General features: G+C 46.3%; 1 long non-coding RNA gene across 1 annotated transcript; it reads right to left on the bottom strand.

Annotated features, from left to right (window-relative positions):
• Window positions 1–594: 594 nt before the first annotated feature.
• On the bottom strand, window positions 595–18,233 carry LOC122363656. The gene is made up of 3 exons (XR_006253403.1): window positions 17,746–18,233; window positions 12,968–13,133; window positions 595–733 (listed from the first exon to the last, which is right to left on the bottom strand). It is a non-coding gene; the product is annotated as an uncharacterized LOC122363656 (long non-coding RNA).
• Window positions 18,234–21,771: the final 3,538 nt, after the last annotated feature.

Below are 21,771 nucleotides of genomic sequence, written 5' to 3'. Positions count from 1 at the left end.
CTTCCGGCTCTGAAATGGTCTAATTGGACCGAAAGGGCCTAACCCAACAAAACAAACAATTTGGCTTGCGTCGGGAAGCGGCCGATATCTCTTTTCCTATCACCCCATAGCGCAGGGACCCCGCTTTGAGCCCTGGTCGGCGAGGTCGTCTCAGAGGCACTGGAGGGGAACTAAGTGCGCCGTTCGTCGTCCGTTATGCCGCGATTTTAGCTGACTGCGGACAACCGGCGGGCTCGGCGCGCGATATGGCCGCCGCGATGTGAAGAGCGAGGAGGAGGACGCAGCCGAGAGGGAGTGGTCACACGATTTGGTTGGAAGAGAATGCGCCATGCCAAACTAACACGTGCTACAGTGATGTCGTGTTGCACATTCAATGGAGGTATGTAGAAAATAGATTACTGTATGTGGACGACAATCGTGTTATTTTCTATGTTGTACTCTTCAAACCCAAATGCAAAGTCAATTCATAACATTCGCCTTCCCACACTCTCTCCCTTTCACTTCCCCTCCCCTGCTCTTATCTTTCCCAACGATCCCTCCACTCCTCCCTTCACCCCCACTCCCCAGCGCCGTCACTCACCTCCAATTCCCATGACGACCGAGCCCAGGTAGGACAGGTGTCTGTAGGTGATTCCGTCAGCCCCGAGCACCGGCCGGGCCGTCTGCGAACCGTTCAACAGAGCGCTGAATGGACGGTAGGCCGGACCGGACACCGGCGGCTGCTGGCAGTAGCCTGTAGACCGAGAGAGAGAGAGAGAGAGAGAGAGAGAGAGAGAGAGAGAGAGAGAGGGAGAGAGGGAGAGAGAGAGGGAGGGAGAGAGATGCGTCAGACGTGTACCACTGACAGTCGAGGACTGGCAGAGCATGTCTGATTTGGAACGATGAGACGCGGGCGATGTCACGCTCCGACTGAGCCGTAAAGGGTGGGACTCGCGAGCCTGTCGGCGCAGTGCAGCAATTAAAGCGAAGAAACTGTCGGCGAGTTAAAACGGGAGAAATGAGGCTCTTAAACGGTATTCATGGTTTTGATGAAAAATGATGTTCAAAATTGTAGCATTTTTTTGTTTGAGCTACTTGCGATATATACGTTTAAAAAAGAAGTGCTATTCACAGACTCTGTGGCAGGGATGCTCGTAACTGAGCTACGATCAGCGCACCTACAAGTCGCGCTGGCAAGTCATCTCCATCCATCGACTGCCACTCGAGGAGTGTCGCCCCGCAGCCTCCGCCCTCATCAGCGTCCCGCCCACATCGTCCCATATTCATCGGCAGCCCGCCTCACGTGCCGGTCAATCACCCCTCCCCCTCCCCCTCCCCCCGGGCCGGGCCGGGAGGATAATCCGCCGCAGGACCGGCGGCACTCAACAGGCCGGGCACAGCCGGCCGGCCGGCCGTATTGACCCGACTTTGGGCGGCCGCGGAGGAGCAGCCGAGACGCCGCACACCGGCGGACAAAGGGGGCCCTGGGCGGCCGCCGCGGCCGACGGCCACCACCTGTGGCGTTCCCCAATTTGTCAGCGAGTCGCCCCGGCGGCTCGGCCAGCCCCGAGAGGACGGCGCGTCGGACCGGCACGGCGGGATGATTACCGTCAGAGGACGGCGGGTGGGTGGCTAGGTCGGAGGTGTTGGAGCACCCCACGCAGTCAGGGCGACACGTTGACGGAACGACGGGCCCCCGTGGGAGCCGCCAGCAGACCGGGGAGGCGCGGGCCGTGCGGGCGGTAAAAGCTGGCTTCCGGAGAGGGATATTCATCATTGTGGGCCTGCAGAGAGGAGCACGTCTCTCCGGCCGCGGAAATGCCAAGGGGAGGTGCTCCGTAATATATTCAGAGATCACTCTGAGAGGGTGGTCGGCCGATTCAGAGACAAAGAAAAACGGTCGTTGATTCAAAAATGAAAATATTTTCTTTTCATCAGCTTGCAGTCAATGCATGATTAAATGCAGCATTTTAAAAGAACAACCATATCATTTATTCGTATTAACACAGAACATGCTGGGCTTAAGTTATGGCACCTATTTATCTACATAAATAGGTATGTAGAATCGTGCTTCATAGGAAAAATATGAGACTATCAGGGTCACATTGGACAAATTAAATGAGACACTTCTTAAGCTAGAGCGTCATTGTCATTTAGGAGGACCCTGCTATGCGCATCAGCTCAAATGAGTAACTAATATTATTTTGAAATGGATCAGGTACGGGCCTGTAAGCTGAAGGGACAATCATAAGTTTCTGAGTTTCGAACAGCTCGTATGTTAATCTACACGTGACCTTATGGCAGGTCATCTATTATGACCAGCTGAACCTAATTTCCTTGAGGAATCCTGTGCCATAGCAGAAGTGCAAACATGGAGGCACGGAATGCCGCTATATTTGCCGGAGGCCTCTTGCACCAAATTACCTAGATGTCCGTGAAGTTGGCGACGTCGCCAGCGACTTTTCCAGCGACGAGCACCGATTTTAGCCAAAACCTCGTCCAAGGTCAATTGGACCATGAGGATCACGAAAATCGAACCCATTCACCCCTAAACCTTGACCTTCAAGGTCAAATTCAAGGTCAAAGGACGGGGAACTGAAAAAGTGCCACTAAATATTGTCCGATTTTCAAAATTTTGGCACCAAAATGTAGCGCGTGCAAAGTTCTAGCCGCACATCGAAAACCATTTTCATCAAGGTCAAACTTCAAGGTCAAATTCAAGGTCAAAGGACGGGGAACTGAAAAAGTGCCACTAAATATTGTCCGATTTTCACAATTTTGGCACCAAAATGTAGCACGTGCAAAGTTCTAGCCGCACATCGAAAACCATTTTCATCAAGGTCAAACTTCAAGGTCAAATTCAAGGTCAAAGGACGGGGAACTGAAAAAGTGCCACTAAATATTGTCCGATTTTCAAAATTTTGGCACAAAATGTAGCGCGTGCAAAGTTCTAGCCGCACATCGAAAACCATTTTCATCAAGGTCAAACTTCAAGGTCAAATTCAAGGTCAAAGGACGGGGAACTGAAAAAGTGCCACTAAATATTGTCCGACTTTCAAAATTTTGGCACCAAAATGTAGCGCGTGCAAAGTTCTAGCCGCACATCGAAAACCATTTTCATCAAGGTCAAACTTCAAGGTCAAATTCAAGGTCAAAGGACGGGGAACTGAAAAAGTGCCACTAAATATTGTCGGATTTTCACAATTTTGGCACCAAAATGTAGCGCGTGCAAAGTTCTAGCCGCACATCGAAAACCATTTTCATCAAGGTCAAACGTCAAGGTCAAATTCAAGGTCAAAGGACGGGGAACCTTAAAAATGCTACGTCACCAGCGACTTTTCCAGCGACGAGCACCGATTTTAGCCAAAACGTCGTCCAAGGTCAATTAGACCATGAGGATCACGAAAATTGAACCCATTTACCCCTAAACCTTGACCTTCAAGGTCAAATTCAAGGTCAAAGGACGGGGAACTGAAAAAGTGCCACTAAATATTGTCCGACTTTCAAAATTTTGGCACCAAAATGTAGCGCGTGCAAAGTTCTAGCCGCACATCGAAAACCATTTTCATCAAGGTCAAACTTCAAGGTCAAATTCAAGGTCAAAGGACGGGGAACTGTAAAAGTGCCACTAAATATTGTCTGATTTTCAAAATTTTGGCACCAAAATGTAGCGCGTGCAAAGTTCTAGCCGCACATCGAAAACCATTTTCATCAAGGTCAAACTTCAAGGTCAAATTCAAGGTCAAAGGACGGGGAACTGAAAAAGTGCCACTAAATATTGTCCGATTTTCAAAATTTTGGCACCAAAATGTAGCACGTGCAAAGTTCTAGCCGCACATTGAAAACCATTTTCATCAAGGTCAAACTTCAAGGTCAAATTCAAGGTCAAAGGACGGAGAACTGAAAAAGTGCCACTAAATATTGTCCGATTTTCAAAATTTTGGCACCAAAATGTAGCGCGTGCAAAGTTCTAGCCGCACATCGAAAACCATTTTCATCAAGGTCAAACTTCAAGGTCAAATTCAAGGTCAAAGGACGGGGAACCTTAAAAATGCTACGTCACCAGCGACTTTTCCAGGGAGGAGCACCGATTTTAGCCAAAACCTCGTCCAAGGTCAATTGGACCATGAGGATCACGAAAATCGAACCCATTCACCCCTAAACCTTGACCTTCAAGGTCAAATTCAAGGTCAAAAGACGGGGAACTGAAAAAGTGCCACTAAATATTGTCCGATTTTCAAAATTTTGGTACCAAAATGTAGCGCGTGCAAAGTCCTAGCCGCACATCGAAAACCATTTTCATCAAGGTCAAACTTCAAGGTCAAATTCAAGGTCAAAGAACGGGGAACTGAAAAGTGCCACTAAATATTGTCCGATTTTCAAAATTTTGGCACCAAAATGTAGCGCGTGCAAAGTTCTAGCCGCACATCGAAAACCATTTTCATCAAGGTCAAACTTCAAGGTCAAATTCAAGGTCAAAGGACGGGGAACTGAAAAAGTGCCACTAAATATTGTCCGATCTTCACAATTTTGGCACCAAAATGTAGCGCGTGCAAAGTTCTAGCCGCACATCGAAAACCATTTTCATCAAGGTCAAACTTCAAGGTCAAATTCAAGGTCAAAGGACGGGGAACTGAAAAAGTGCCACTAAATATTGTCCGATTTTCAAAATTTTGGCACCAAAAAGTAGCGCGTGCAAAGTTCTAGCCGCACATCGAAAACCATTTTCATCAAGGTCAAACTTGATGACCTTGATGAAAATGGTTTTCGTTGTGCGGCTAGAACTTTGCACGCGCTACATTTTGGTGCCAAAATTTTGAAAGTCGGACAATATTTAGTGGCACTTTTTCAGTTCCCCGTCCTTTGACCTTGAATTTGACCTTGAAGTTTGACCTTGATGAAAATGGTTTTCGATGTGCGGCTAGAACTTTGCACGCGCTACATTTTGGTGCCAAAATTGTGAAAATCGGACAATATTTAGTGGCACTTTTTCAGTTTCCCGTCCTTTGACCTTGAATTTGACCTTGAAGTTTGACCTTGATGAAAATGGTTTTCGATGTGCGGCTAGAACTTTGCACGCGCTACATTTTGGTGCCAAAATTGTGAAAATCGGACAATATTTGGTGGCACTTTTTCAGTTCCCCGTCCTTTGACCTTGAATTTGACCTTGAAGTTTGACCTTGATGAAAATGGTTTTCGATGTGCGACTAGAACTTTGCACGCGCTACATTTTGGTGCCAAAATTTTGAAAATCGGACAATATTTAGTGGCACTTTTTCACTTCCCCGTCCTTTGACCTTGAATTTGACCTTGAAGTTTGACCTTGATGAAAATGGTTTTCGATGTGCGGCTAGAACATTGCACGCGCTACATTTAAGTGCCAAAATTTTGAAAATCGGACAATATTTAGTGGCACTTTTTCAGTTCCCCGTCCTTTGACCTTGAATTTGACCTTGAAGTTTGACCTTGATGAAAATGGTTTTCGATGTGCGGCTAGAACTTTGCACGCGCTACATTTTGGTGCCAAAATTTTGAAAATCGGACAGTATTTAGTGGCACTTTTTCAGTTCCCCGTCCTTTGACCTTGAATTTGAACTTGAAGGTCAAGGTTTAGGGGTGAATGGGTTCGATTTTCGTGATCCTCATGGTCTAATTGACCTTGGACGAGGTTTTGGCTAAAATCGGTGCTCGTCGCTGGAAAAGTCGCTGGTGACGTAGCATTTTTAAGGTTCCCCGTCCTTTGACCTTGAATTTGACCTTGACGTTTGACCTTGATGAAAATGGTTTTCGATGTGCGGCTAGAACTTTGCACGCGTTACATTTTGGTGCCAAAATTGTGAAAATCGGACAATATTTAGTGGCACTTTTACAGTTCCCCGTCCTTTGACCTTGAATTTGACCTTGAAGTTTGACCTTGATGAAAATGGTTTTCGATGTGCGGCTAGAACTTTGCACGCGCTACATTTTGGTGCCAAAATTGTGAAAGTCGGACAATATTTGGTGGCACTTTTTCAGTTCCCCGTCCTTTGACCTTGAATTTGACCTTGAAGTTTGACCTTGATGAAAATGGTTTTCGATGTGCGGCTAGAACTTTGCACGCGCTACATTTTGGTGCCAAAATTTTGAAAATCGGACAATATTTAGTGGCACTTTTTCAGTTCCCCGTCCTTTGACCTTGAATTTGACCTTGAAGTTTGACCTTGATGAAAATGGTTTTCGATGTGCGGCTAGAACTTTGCACGCGCTACATTTTGGTGCCAAAATTGTGAAAATCGGACAATATTTAGTGGCACTTTTTCAGTTCCCCGTCCTTTGACCTTGAATTTGACCTTGAAGTTTGACCTTGATGAAAATGGTTTTCGATGTGCGGCTAGAACTTTGCACGCGCTACATTTTGGTGCCAAAATTGTGAAAATCGGACAATATTTAGTGGCACTTTTTCAGTTCCCCGTCCTTTGACCTTGAATTTGACCTTGAAGTTTGACCTTGATGAAAATGGTTTTCGATGTGCGGCTAGAACTTTGCACGCGCTACATTTTGGTGCCAAAATTGTGAAAATCGGACAATATTTGGTGGCACTTTTTCAGTTCCCCGTCCTTTGACCTTGAATTTGACCTTGAAGTTTGACCTTGATGAAAATGGTTTTCGATGTGCGGCTAGAACTTTGCATGCGCTACATTTTGGTGCCAAAATTTTGAAAATCGGACAATATTTAGTGGCACTTTTTCACTTCCCCGTCCTTTGACCTTGAATTTGACCTTGAAGTTTGACCTTGATGAAAATGGTTTTCGATGTGCGGCTAGAACTTTGCACGCGCTACATTTTGGTGCCAAAATTGTGAAAATCGGACAATATTTAGTGGCACTTTTTCAGTTCCCCGTCCTTTGACCTTGAATTTGACCTTGAAGTTTGACCTTGATGAAAATGGTTTTCGATGTGCGGCTAGAACTTTGCACGCGCTACATTTTGGTGCCAAAATTGTGAAAATCGGACAATATTTAGTGGCACTTTTTTCAGTTCCCCGTCCTTTGACCTTGAATTTGACCTTGAAGTTTGACCTTGATGAAAATGGTTTTCGATGTGCGGCTAGAACTTTGCACGCGCTACATTTTGGTGCCAAAATTGTGAAAATCGGACAATATTTGGTGGCACTTTTTCAGTTCCCCGTCCTTTGACCTTGAATTTGACCTTGAAGTTTGACCTTGATGAAAATGGTTTTCGATGTGCGGCTAGAACTTTGCACGCGCTACATTTTGGTGCCAAAATTTTGAAAATCGGACAATATTTAGTGGCACTTTTTCAGTTCCCCGTCCTTTGACCTTGAATTTGACCTTGAAGTTTGACCTTGATGAAAATGGTTTTCGATGTGCGGCTAGAACTTTGCACGCGCTACATTTTGGTGCCAAAATTGTGAAAATCGGACAATATTTAGTGGCACTTTTTCAGTTCCCCGTCCTTTGACCTTGAATTTGACCTTGAAGTTTGACCTTGATGAAAATGGTTTTCGATGTGCGGCTAGAACTTTGCACGTGTTACATTTTGGTGCCGAAATTGTGAAAATCGGACAATATTTGGTGGCACTTTTTCAGTTCCCCGTCCTTTGACCTTGAATTTGACCTTGAAGTTTGACCTTGATGAAAATGGTTTTCGATGTGCGGCTAGAACTTTGCACGCGCTACATTTTGGTGCCAAAATTGTGAAAATCGGACAATATTTAGTGGCACTTTTTCAGTTCCCCGTCCTTTGACCTTGAATTTGACCTTGAAGTTTGACCTTGATGAAAATGGTTTTCGATGTGCGGCTAGAACTTTGCACGCGCTACATTTTGGTGCCAAAATTGTGAAAATCGGACAATATTTAGTGCCACTTTTACAGTTCCCCGTCCTTTGACCTTGAATTTGACCTTGAAGTTTGACCTTGATGAAAATGGTTTTCGATGTGCGGCTAGAACTTTGCACGCGCTACATTTTGGTGCCAAAATTGTGAAAATCGGACAATATTTAGTGGCACTTTTTCAGTTCCCCGTCCTTTGACCTTGAATTTGACCTTGAAGGTCAAGGTTTAGGGGTGAATGGGTTCGATTTTCGTGATCCTCATGGTCCAATGACCTTGGACGAGGTTTTGGCTAAAATCGGTGCTCGTCGCTGGAAAAGTCGCTGGTGACGTAGCATTTTTAAGGTTCCCCGTCCTTTGACCTTGAATTTGACCTTGAAGTTTGACCTTGATGAAAATGGTTTTCGATGTGCGGCTAGAACTTTGCACGCGCTACATTTTGGTGCCAAAATTTTGAAAATCGGACAATATTTAGTGGAACCTTTTCAGTTCCCCGTCCTTTGACCTTGAATTTGACCTTGAAGTTTGACCTTGATGAAAATGGTTTTCGATGTGCGGCTAGAACTTTGCACGCGCTACATTTTGGTGCCAAAATTGTGAAAATCGGACAATATTTAGTGGCACTTTTTCAGTTCCCCGTCCTTTGACCTTGAATTTGACCTTGAAGTTTGACCTTGATGAAAATGGTTTTCGATGTGCGGCTAGAACTTTGCACGCGCTACATTTTGGTGCCAAAATTGTGAAAATCGGACAATATTTAGTGGCACTTTTTCAGTTCCCCGTCCTTTGACCTTGAATTTGACCTTGAAGTTTGACCTTGATGAAAATGGTTTTCGATGTGCGGCTAGAACTTTGCACGCGCTACATTTTGGTGCCAAAATTGTGAAAATCGGACAATATTTGGTGGCACTTTTTCAGTTCCCCGTCCTTTGACCTTGAATTTGACCTTGAAGTTTGACCTTGATGAAAATGGTTTTCGATGTGCGGCTAGAACTTTGCACGCGCTACATTTTGGTGCCAAAATTTTGAAAATCGGACAATATTTAGTGGCACTTTTTCACTTCCCCGTCCTTTGACCTTGAATTTGACCTTGAAGTTTGACCTTGATGAAAATGGTTTTCGATGTGCGGCTAGAACTTTGCACGCGCTACATTTTGGTGCCAAAATTGTGAAAATCGGACAATATTTAGTGGCACTTTTTCAGTTCCCCGTCCTTTGACCTTGAATTTGACCTTGAAGTTTGACCTTGATGAAAATGGTTTTCGATGTGCGGCTAGAACTTTGCACGCGCTACATTTTGGTGCCAAAATTGTGAAAATCGGACAATATTTAGTGGCACTTTTTCAGTTCCCCGTCCTTTGACCTTGAATTTGACCTTGAAGTTTGACCTTGATGAAAATGGTTTTCGATGTGCGGCTAAAACTTTGCACGCGCTACATTTTGGTGCCAAAATTGTGAAAATCGGACAATATTTGGTGGCACTTTTTCAGTTCCCCGTCCTTTGACCTTGAATTTGACCTTGAAGATTACCTTGATGAAAATGGTTTTCGATGTGCGGCTAGAACTTTGCACGCGCTACATTTTGGTGCCAAAATTTTGAAAATCGGACAATATTTAGTGGCACTTTTTCAGTTCCCCGTCCTTTGACCTTGAATTTGACCTTGAAGTTTGACCTTGATGAAGATGGTTTTCGATGTGCGGCTAGAACTTTGCACGCGCTACATTTTGGTGCCAAAATTGTGAAAATCGGACAATATTTAGTGGCACTTTTTCAGTTCCCCGTCCTTTGACCTTGAATTTGACCTTGAAGTTTGACCTTGATGAAAATGGTTTTCGATGTGCGGCTAGAACTTTGCACGCGCTACATTTTGGTGCCAAAATTGTGAAAATCGGACAATATTTGGTGGCACTTTTTCAGTTCCCCGTCCTTTGACCTTGAATTTGACCTTGAAGTTTGACCTTGATGAAAATGGTTTTCGATGTGCGGCTAGAACTTTGCATGCGCTACATTTTGGTGCCAAAATTTTGAAAATCGGACAATATTTAGTGGCACTTTTTCACTTCCCCGTCCTTTGACCTTGAATTTGACCTTGAAGTTTGACCTTGATGAAAATGGTTTTCGATGTGCGGCTAGAACTTTGCACGCGCTACATTTTGGTGCCAAAATTGTGAAAATCGGACAATATTTAGTGGCACTTTTTCAGTTCCCCGTCCTTTGACCTTGAATTTGACCTTGAAGTTTGACCTTGATGAAAATGGTTTTCGATGTGCGGCTAGAACTTTGCACGCGCTACATTTTGGTGCCAAAATTGTGAAAATCGGACAATATTTAGTGGCACTTTTTCAGTTCCCCGTCCTTTGACCTTGAATTTGACCTTGAAGGTCAAGGTTTAGGGGTGAATGGGTTCGATTTTCGTGATCCTCATGGTCCAATTGACCTTGGACGAGGTTTTGGCTAAAATCGGTGCTCGTCGCTGGAAAAGTCGCTGGTGACGTAGCATTTTTAAGGTTCCCCGTCCTTTGACCTTGAATTTGACCTTGAAGTTTGACCTTGATGAAAATGGTTTTCGATGTGCGGCTAGAACTTTGCACGCGCTACATTTTGGTGCCAAAATTGTGAAAATCGGACAATATTTAGTGGCACTTTTTCACTTCCCCGTCCTTTGACCTTGAATTTGACCTTGAAGTTTGACCTTGATGAAAATGGTTTTCGATGTGCGGCTAGAACTTTGCACGCGCTACATTTTGGTGCCAAAATTGTGAAAATCGGACAATATTTAGTGGCACTTTTTCAGTTCCCCGTCCTTTGACCTTGAATTTGACCTTGAAGTTTGACCTTGATGAAAATGGTTTTCGATGTGCGGCTAGAACTTTGCACGCGCTACATTTTGGTGCCAAAATTGTGAAAATCGGACAATATTTAGTGGCACTTTTTCAGTTCCCCGTCCTTTGACCTTGAATTTGACCTTGAAGTTTGACCTTGATGAAAATGGTTTTCGATGTTCGGCTAGAACTTTGCACGCGCTACATTTTGGTGCCAAAATTGTGAAAATCGGACAATATTTGGTGGCACTTTTTCAGTTCCCCGTCCTTTGACCTTGAATTTGACCTTGAAGTTTGACCTTGATGAAAATGGTTTTCGATGTGCGGCTAGAACTTCGCACGCGCTACATTTTGGTGCCAAAATTTTGAAAATCGGACAATATTTAGTGGCACTTTTTCAGTTCCCCGTCCTTTGACCTTGAATTTGACCTTGAAGTTTGACCTTGATGAAAATGGTTTTCGATGTGCGGCTAGAACTTTGCACGCGCTACATTTTGGTGCTAAAGTTTTGAAAATCGGACAATATTTAGTGGCACTTTTTCAGTTCCCCGTCCTTTGACCTTGAATTTGACCTTGAAGTTTGACCTTGATGAAAATGGTTTTCGATGTGCGGCTAGAACTTTGCACGCGCTACATTTTGGTGCCAAAATTTTGAAAATCGGACAATATTTAGTGGCACTTTTTCAGTTCCCTGTCCTTTGACCTTGAATTTGACCTTGAAGGTCAAGGTTTAGGGGTGAATGGGTTCGATTTTCGTGATCCTCATGGTCCAATTGACCTTGGACGAGGTTTTGGCTAAAATCGGTGCTCGTCGCTGGAAAAGTCGCTGGCGACGTCGCCAACTTCACGGACATATTACCTAGGTAGCTATTTAAGTGCAAGAGGCCTCTGGACTGTGCAGGCGACGGTGCAGTTAAACATAGCCCGCCGCGAGTAATCCACCGAGAGCTGACACAGTGCAGGGTGGTGGCTGTTGCCACCCATCGCTCCAACGAAACCCTACGGCCGGCAACGAGGTCGGGAGGTCACACGGCGTCACGTGACACAAACTGGAGCTTTGGGGACCTGGGCTAACTGGTTATTTCTGAGGTCAGACTGGTAAATGGAGTTAGAATAATGCCTTTTTACTTGGCTTACATGCATACTGTGTCCACTGATCAGCCTCTGAATCTGTGACTGTCCCTCCTCAGAGGTCTCGCGCAGTGCGGGATCATTTGTATCGCAGACAGGTCGTTTGGGCGAGGCGCCAGGCAGGGAGTGGGCGGCCTGTCCGACCAACAGGGAATGGGGCGTTACTTGCACCGCTGGCGCTTATATATGCAGTTAGAACGCGAGCTAGTGTAAATGGGATAGCCAGTAAGCCGCCTAGCTTGCCAACAACAAACTGAATATATCATATCTGTCCCGTCAAAGGAAATGCGCCAGAATTATAGCTAGGAGCTCGTTTCCAACAAAAATAAGCAATAAGAAATAAACGTCGTTAACATATGCCAAGCACGGCGTACGCGTATCAGGCACATTCACGAGTAGCTGATATCTTAATACGCAAAAACGACTAAAAGTACGATGAAGTCGTCTTTTTTTTGCCAATGATCAGACAGACATTGTACTCCATTAACTCACCCACACCGTCTTTAACAGACTGAGCATAAGTTAGGCTCACTAACAAAACCGATCATTTCATTATTTCCGCCGATACGGGCTCGGTTCTGTGTATCGGTGCGGTGCCCGACGGCCGGCGACCGGCCGGTCAGCCCCGCTGTCGACGACCGGACACAAAGTTGGCCGATATACGGTGGCGCTCGACGGCGCACACCGCCAGAGTTGGACGACTTTTCGGCCGCCGCTGACTGGGCGGCCGCCGGATAAAATGTGATTTACTCCCGTGCGCGTATTGGAAGCGAAACCGGTCGGAAGCGAGCTGCGAGTTACGGGATAGGATGTGGAAACGCAAACGGAGGACAGGCCAGTCAACCGCAGCTGGCGGGCAATAAAAGGGACCTAGTGATGAACAGAGGCACTATTTCACCATGGATGGCCCGTATCTGACTGTACGTGTCTGACTTTGACGTTGACCTTAAAAAGTTCCTAATATTGTGGAAATCATATGACATGTGCATTTGGAAAATAATCAGACGATATGAAACAGATCCAGTGCTCAAGTAAAACACGCGGCCTGCATTGAGGGCTGAAGTATGTATCAGGTCATCAGCCAGTAAATGAAAAACTGATGGATAGTACCTACAAGCATCCTCCTATATGCATATAATATGCGATATATATTATATAGTCCCCGACAAAAGAGCATTCTATGTACATGACTCCGACTCACCTATGGTTGCCATGGTAACACCGAGTCCGATGAGCGTTATGCCAAGCGTCATAATTCGACAGGCGTTCCAGAGACAGGAAGCGTTGATCTGGCCGCGCATGGCGTGGATCTCATGGTGCCGAGACCAGATGTCCACCTCACGGAACCCCAGCATCTTCCTCCGCGACTGCCGACGGGGGGAGGGGGGGGGGGAGGCAGGTGAGTGTCCGCCACAGGGCCGGGCCGACCAGCCAGGCGCGTGATGGCATTAGTTTCTCATTATTGTACGCCTAGCGACGGACACCGCGGCAGCAGCGCGCTATCTTCTTTTTCCTCTCCCTTCTCTCTCTCTCTCTCTCCTCTCTCTCTCTCTCTCTCTCTCTCTCTCTCTCTCTCTCTCTCTCTCTCTCTCTCTCTCTCTCTATCTATCTATCTATATATCTATCTATCTATCTATCTATCTCTCTCCCTATCTCTCACTCTTCCTCCTTTTTCGATCCCCCGCTCATTCTTTATTGCATCTTTTTTTGCTCTCACGCTCTCTCTCCCCTTTTCCCCTATTCTTACCATTTTTTATTTCATTTCTTTGTCTCGATGAGTACATTCTCTCTCCTCCCCTTCCCAAATGTTCTTCAATTCCTGTTTCCTCCATCTCCTTCCTCTCAAGCTCCTTATCAATCTGCCAGGTCTATCAAGCCGTCATCGTCCTCTATGTATCTCCTATAGCTATCGTGGTTGTGAGATGCGCTTTTTTTGCCCTGCAGCCACATCTATAGTGACTGTGATAATCGTTTGGCTAAGGCCACTACAACTAATTATGTAATTGCATCAAATCTTCCTCAAAAAGCACTTCAGCCGTTGGTATGCTTCTGTGTGTTTGTGAGCCTACATAATCGTACTTCGCGCAGGGAATAAAGCTTTTGAACACACTTCAAACTCCCTAAGTGGCCCGTTAATGATTTGAAACCAATTAAATCACTCCCGTTACACAAAAGTCTGTCATTCCTCAGCGCCTCACGCACCATGCATTTATCGTGCAAACAAGCCAACGAACATGCCAAGCGCATCGTGACAGAGCCTGAGGTCACTCGAAACGGGTGGTTTTAGTCTGTTTATATTTTGCTCGGGAAACTAAGCCCCCTGAAATGGATCTTTCAGCCAGAAATCTGAACGGGAGCCTACGACACCCCACCGGCAGGCGGGCACCAATCCAGGGAAAATCCACCCGGCTGCCTCCTAAGCAGGTTAGCAGGTGTCCAAGCCACCCTGATAACATTCATTAGGACATCAATACGGGCATTAGCGCCGCTGGAGGCAGTCGCCGGCTGAGGTGCAGGAGCGCTCCCGGAGAACGGGTGCGTGCGAGTGAGACTGCGAACTGTCATCACTGCTCTGTCTTTCATCGGCGGGATAAACAAACCTCAAAACAGAAAATAGTGTTTGTATTAGTGGGAATCTCAGTATGCAGCTGCACAGCAGTAATAATTTACACTAACATCCCGAGATCGATATCAATCTGTCTGTCGAGCTCCACTCCCCAATAACGTGATAAGCAGCGACCGTATAAAAACACGCGTGGCAACAATAAATAACAGACTAGCCTGAAATAAGCTTGTGCTGCCTTGCGGCAAATTGTGGTGTTCTTTGGCTGAAGTTTGCTCCGGTAATACGGTACAGGTGTCCCGAGATCTTGACGTTAACTATTTATTTCCACACAGACCCTGTCAACATGGCGTCAGTAGGCGGTTCCCGGCCGGCGCGGTGTTTGCTCTTCGGCGACATGGCTCCGGGGCTCCGGACCGAGTCGCCACCGCCGTGGCGGGGCTGACGGGCCAACGCCGAGGCTGCCGGCTGTACTGGGTTCGAGCCTAAATTAATTCAGCGACGAGAACGCTAAGAAATGAATTCATTGCAATGGAATTCCACTGAAGGAATCCCTGATTACTGACGCCGCGTTTTACTTCTCACATGCGTTACTGATATATATATATATATATATATATATATATATATATATATATATATATATATATATATATATATATATATATATATATATATATATATATATATATATATATATATATATATATATATATATATATATATATATATATATATATATATATATATATCTCTCTCTCTCTTTCTTTCTCTCTCTCTCCCTCTCTCTCCCTCTCTCGCTCTCTCTCTCTCTCCCTCTCTCTCTTTCTTTCTCTCTCTCTCTCTCTCTCTCTCTCTCTCTCTCTCTCTCTCTCTCTCTCTCTCTCTCTCTCTCTCTCTCTCTCTCTCTCTTTCTCTCACCACTCAATCTTTTTGTCATAGCTACTTCGTCTCACATTCAAAAATATATTTTATCTGCCCAGCCCAAACAGGCCCTAAACTGACCGGCTGCGCAAGTGGAACTCTTGTTCACGGTCAACTCGCCATCAAACACGGTGTACCCTAGCTAATGCATCATATGCACGGTCCCCGTGGCCAGTGTCGTGAATTATGAATCTGTCATCGGGTGCCGGACGCGGAAAGAGCGAGCCTTCTTTCCAATATGGTCGAGAACAGCTTAACGATTAGGTACACATGCCACATACCTAAACGAAGAATGAAGCATTTTAGATGTTTGCAGTTAAGAGTTTTAAAACACCGTATACCCTGTTATATAAAGAATTGGGGCATCCTCCAGCAGTAGGTACTAGAGAAATGGCCAAAGCTTAACTACCTTTTTATGATCTCCAGAAACTTTTTAAAAGTTGCACACGGTACTCTATGAATATGCTAATGACTTACATAAGCTTCTTCACAGCGTCAATAATAGATGAAATTAGGAATGAACCACTCTAAAGTGAGTTAGTGGCCTCAGAGATTTAATATCGGGATAATAAGGAGCCGAGTTTCCACTATATTGTAAATTCGCAGCAGCTGACCTCCTCGCATTCTGACCGAGACAAATATAGGCAGGCACGTAGCCAGCAGTTTGCTCAGGGAGGGGCCACAGGTCGCGCCTAGTGTTGTACACCCTCTAAAAAAGGAAAACTCCTCGGCTTTGACCCACTATTTTTGGGTGTGTGGTGCAGCTGTTATTTTTATTTTATTAAATTTCATTCTATTTTTCGTCATCAGGGGGGGGGCATGGCCCCCGTGCTCCCCCCCCCCCGGCTACATCCCTGAATATAGGAAGGAAGGGGTCGTGGCCTCAGCAATAGCTGTTCCTATAGATTTCTGAATTATCACAAAGATCCATATCCAGGGCGGGGCTCTCAATGCCATTGGTTTTCGTTCATCAATTCGGATCACTTAGGAAATGTGATAATGTGAAACGGAACATTGTTTCCTTAATCCTTAATTATCAGAGGTGGGGAAGGGGATCAAAGCGACTTATTTTTATACGGACAGAGGTGGATTGCACATCTGAACCCATCTACGAAAAGCTTTCAATTATCTGTCGAAATTTTTGTTTTGCTCATTATCCAGCTAATGGCGGCGCAAAAGAACGACTTCTACAGTCTACTTACTAATTCATTCAGCCTATCTCATCAAAGTGCTTTCGGACACGCATAGTAATTTATTCTCCTTTTGCGTAGACACTTGATGTTTAAAGCTCAAGCAATGGATGTGCTTTTCTCCAGTGTGCAAGCGCTGCATACAAATGAGCATTAAAAGGAGAACGCTGCAGGGATGCAGAGAGGCCAAATGCTTGGTCAGCTTTCACTTATATACGAATATTTCTGATGTGGAATCTGCTGCCACGAGTCTGTGATAGGATAGCCATATTCTTACATCCCCGAGAGTTCCTGATGAACCTCAGATAGATTTTAATTATTCCTCCAGTATCGGTTAATCAGACCCGGCTGACTATAAGCTCAGTCCGTGCAGCGTTCGGGACGGGACATTTCCTCGCGGCCTTTAATCACGCGCGCGACCCTGGCCGAATGCTGGCACGAACGGGACTGTAGTCGACACGCCATCACTGCAGAAAGTCCAAGGAGCAGGGCACACAACAGACCAGGAACAACAGTCCAAAACAGACCACAGTACGACAAATCAAAGCAGACCGCAGAACAACAGAACAAAATAGACCACAGTACGAAAAATCAAACCAGACCGGACCGCAGAACAACAGTCCAAAACAGACCACAGTACGACAAACCAAACCGGACTGCAGAATAACAGAACAAAATAGACCACAGAACTACCAGACTCAACAAAACAGAAATAAGCGACCAAAACAGACCAGAGAGAGATAGTTCAGAACAGACCACAAAGTACAGCCTTAATAGATCACGGAACGACACACCACAACAAATCGAACGAATAACTCCATCGCACGCTGTCTCTCAAATCCAATTTTCGACGACGAAAAATATGGTTTGTAAAAATGAAAAAATCATTGAACCACGGACGGTTCGTATCGGCTTACTAGGGTAAGCTGAAAGCTGGAGACTTGAGTGGGTGTGCTGAGTGGACGGAAAAAACGAGCCACATGACCATTCGCCGCTGCTATGCAATGACTATACAGTGCGGTTGTAAAATTGTTATCCATTTTAAAATTAAAAGGCTAATAAAGTTAGGTGAGACTTACTTATTAATTCAATAACTAGCATTTATGCTGAAATAATTTTCCTAGTATAGCTTGTTTGATGGTGTCAACGAAGGATACACGGAGCCAAAGAGGACAAGCACATCAACATTCAACAATGTCTCTTTTTCTGGGCAGGATTTATGCTAATCTGTTCGACAGCACTTCTCGGCATGTAGATGGCCCAGCTAAATCTGCATAATTCCCGTATTTGCCGCCGTCTCACCTGGGTTGTTAATGCAGCAGCTAGCAGTTGTCTTTCAATTCCGGAGTGACAGAAGTCCGCCCTGCTCCGCGAAGTCAATCGTCAAGCTTCCACCACTGACAAGAAACCACTAAATGCACTTGGCTTATTCGCCCACACCGCTAATCAATCACACATCATCTTTGTCAGACAGCCACTCAACTGCCATACAACACAATCCGTCTTCCTGATAAGTTGATAAGGAATGGGTGTGATATTATCAAACCCTTCTTGCACGGTTTGTCACAGACGATATCGCCAGTCACCATCACTCGCTCATTTTAGTAGCGAGCCGTCCTTGAGACCTCAGGGCCAGTAATATTCAAACACCACCGCCTCCTCTGCTGCCTCCAGTTCCGCTGCCGTCCGCCAGGCCGGCTCACCGGCCGTCTCCCGTCTCCGAGACACCTCTCTCCGTCTCCCGCCCGTCTCCGTCTCCGCCCGACCGCCGCCAGTCCCTCTCAGTCTCCCGTGCCATCGCCGCCCTGCCCCGGGTCTGAGCGGCCGCCGCTGCCGGCCGCCCGCCGCCGCCGGCACAACTGTTGCGTCGCGCGCGACGTCGCTCTGAGATCGACGGACCGCCGTCGGAGGCGACGTGGCGGAGCCCGATCGACTTCAGCACGTGCAGCGGACAGTGATGGTCCTGCGGGCGGTGGACCGAGGACGAGATCGACCAAGGCCCTATATACGAGATCGACGGATGGGGACCCGGCTAGGTATGCTGCGCCGCCGAGCGTCGGTGAACGGCGGCACAGTCTAACACCCGACGCCTGAGTGTTCACGGGCGGAAAACATTAGCGCCTCGTGGAGCCAGCCGTGCGATATGAATAACTAGCTATGAAATAATCGCTCTTCATGGCCGCCTAACCAAATTATTTGTTTTAGGCTCCATAGGAAAGCTACATTTAGCGTCACATTTATTTTCCATGTTTCGCAGCCCTTCATGAAATAAAATAAAACTAGCTCGAATGCGTCGCGTCACCGTTCTTTCAAATCCAGTCTTCTATTCTATTCAATTTCACAGAGAACGTCTGGCCGCCAATTATATAAGAAATACGGTAAGCATTGCTTACGCAACGACCCGAAGCACTGCCTGTGATAAAATAGTCGGTCGGCCCGTAATAGCAGTGCCATCCCCGGCCTGGCGACTGAAGCATTCAGAGGACCGCCAGTCGCCACAATAGCGTTCATATGGCGCCCCAGGCAATGGCTCTCAGAGTGAATGTGGTTTCCGGGGCCCCGACAGCTCTAAAGGTATCCCGGCGCTAAATAGAGGAACTGCACTCTCGGGAAAATGTACAAAATCAATCACTGATTACCTACCAACTTATGAGTCGCAACAAAAATATTTCCGAAATGAACTACTAAATAAGCGTCAGACATTTTTTAGTCATCGTGCAGGTGGGCCACCCTGTACAAGATTCGCTGTATTTTATAAAAACTAACGATTGCGTCTGTAACGACGCCCACTCTTTTCTCGTAGGGCTCTAGCTCAATATGGGGTGAGCACTGAGCCGAGATAGGAGTACCTCCATCCCCTCTGCCGGTATATCGAAACCGGAAAAGGAAAACCCATAGGTCCGACGAGGGTTGTTAAATGGTGCAATTTACAGCATGCACAGTTAATCCGATACAGATTCTTTTGTTTAAAGTCCCCATGCCTCGGCTCACCTCACGTCAGAGGAAGTCGCGTCGGGCGTCAGCGGTGTGTCCCAAGTGTGTCGGTTGGTTGGGCACCCGGTTCCGCCGGACACAATAGGTATAGTATAACTCCACCGGCGACGGGACCATCACCGGCTATCCCCAGCCCCCGATACAGGCCAGGGGTCATTAGCAAGGCTTAGTGTAATTAATTTTCCCGTGCGACTCCAGACGGGATACTTAGTGGTCTGCACGGTTGGTTCATGGTTGGATAAAGTATATGCGACTAGTTGAAGGCAGTGAGCGGGACGGACCGGCGTGTCCGGCTTAGATGGGCCGCAAACAAAACTGATACATTGAATTCCAGTCTCCCAAATCCCAGGATCGCCCGATCGGACAGCCGTGGTCGGTGGTCGGGACTTGTAAGCGTCCCGTGGGCTCTTTATTCCACAATCAAGGGATCGCGTGCCGTTGGCGACGTGACACTTTACGCGGACCGATATTGGAAAATACGCTGTTACTTGTTAGTTGTTAGAAAGGGGAAGTTGGCTAACACTATGCCGATTATGCCTGTACTCAGTCTTTCTTGGGTTTTACCATCTTCGACCAAATTTTTGTTGTAATAAATAATAAATAAAAACACTTTCGCTTATATTTTGTCTTATTTCAGGGCTAAAATTACGCTAAAAGCTGCCAAACTAACTACTAAATAAATGTTGAATGTTCATCTTCGTGGGTACGCCAGGCTTACCCAAGGTTACCTACTTTACTACGCTTACCTACTAATGCCGAATTAGTGGTCTAGGACCGAATAGATTAGTCTTAACCCTCGCCGGCCGAGGGGGGGGGCGGGTGCCGCCCCCCCCCATAGGGTTTTTTTCGCGATAGCTCCGAACACGCTGGCGATAGAGAGCTGAAACTTGGCATACTTGACCTTTGATCCAAGCCGCATCTTTTGACACCAACCGCATTTTGGGTCAGATCAGGTCACTGACCTATGACGTCATAAGTGAACCTCTGCACGGTCTTCAGATGTCGCAACTTCGCAACGCCCTCACTGCCAGAGGAGATGTCACAGGGAAATGAAACTTGCAGGACCTAGTATCCATTATGAGTCTCACAACTTGTATATCTCGGATTTTTCCTAAAGGTCATATGAGGTCAGGTCATTTTCGTGACCTCACCATTAGGGGAGAGTGGGGAAAGATGCCCAGGGTTTTGCTATGTCACATATTATTCGAAAATGACGATGGGAAAGCAAAAACTTGGAGTTTCAACGGAAGCCGACATCATTTTTCTCCAAAAATATCACACTTTCTTGCCTGAAATATTATAACTTTTTTTGCTATTAAGCATTTTCCTGAAGAAGTGAAAGGGGGTATCTTACCCCACAGGGTGGGAAAGACGCCCCCTGACGTTGGGAAAGATGCCCCCTGCAATATAAGTGACATAAATGGGCACGTGAATCGCCTGGACGAATCAGTAGTCCCTTCGAGCCTGCAGTAGACACCAAACGTCATCATAAGGGCCCTCAAAAGTAGTCGTAAGGGGCTTGAGAGGTCATTGTTAGGGCCATCATAGTCCAGCGCGGCCAAACAAGCCTCTGTGGTGGCGTTCGGAGACCACTGTGGGGCTGTTAAAGGTCTTCATGATGCTTGAGGGCCCTCGAGCCCATCGTGGGGACCTCCGATGCCAGCGCGGCCCGTGGGGCCAACGTGGGAGCCCTCAAAGGATGTCGTGAGGGACCCTGGAGCCAATAATGGGGCCCACAGAGGCCGTCGTGAGGGCTCTCAGAGTCAGATGCCGCCCAAAAAGTCGCTATGTGGGCCGAGAGACAGGCATGGGGAGCACCCGACCGTACTGGACTCTCAATAGTCCCAGATCGGCTCTTGTCTACATCACAAGTATGTAATAAATGATTTGACGGGCTGTTTGAAGGACAGCCTACGGATTTAGGGGGGGGGGGCGTCTTTCCCCATCAGGGCAGGGGGCATCTTACCCCAAGGTACCGAATTAACATTAAATCAGTACAATTTGTTAGCCATAAAACTAAACCCTGAAACAAACTGTTTGGGACACAGTACATGCATGCTAATGTATCACTACTATAGCAAGGGACGCAATAATTATTTACCTTCTTTGATATTTACAATGTTCTGACACCAAAATATTTTTTGAAAGCAGCAAATAAAAAACATGCAATCATCAGCCAGCCGTTGCCCAACTGAGCTTCGCGATTTTTTGTGCAGTTAACAAGGCAGGCCTCCGCTTTACGCTAAGAACATTAATTTCCAGGTCCGATTCTTTGTTTCGCCGCTAGAGGGGGTGGGGCGTCTTTCCCACCCTGGGCATCTTACCCCACTCTCC

The sequence above is a fragment of the Amphibalanus amphitrite genome, unplaced genomic scaffold, assembly GCF_019059575.1.
Source record: "Amphibalanus amphitrite isolate SeventyFive unplaced genomic scaffold, NRLGWU_Aamphi_draft 000633F_arrow, whole genome shotgun sequence".
NCBI lineage: Eukaryota > Metazoa > Arthropoda > Thecostraca > Balanomorpha > Balanidae > Amphibalanus > Amphibalanus amphitrite.
Note: the sequence above shows the minus strand (reverse complement) of the source record. Positions and strands in the feature narration are given on the sequence as shown.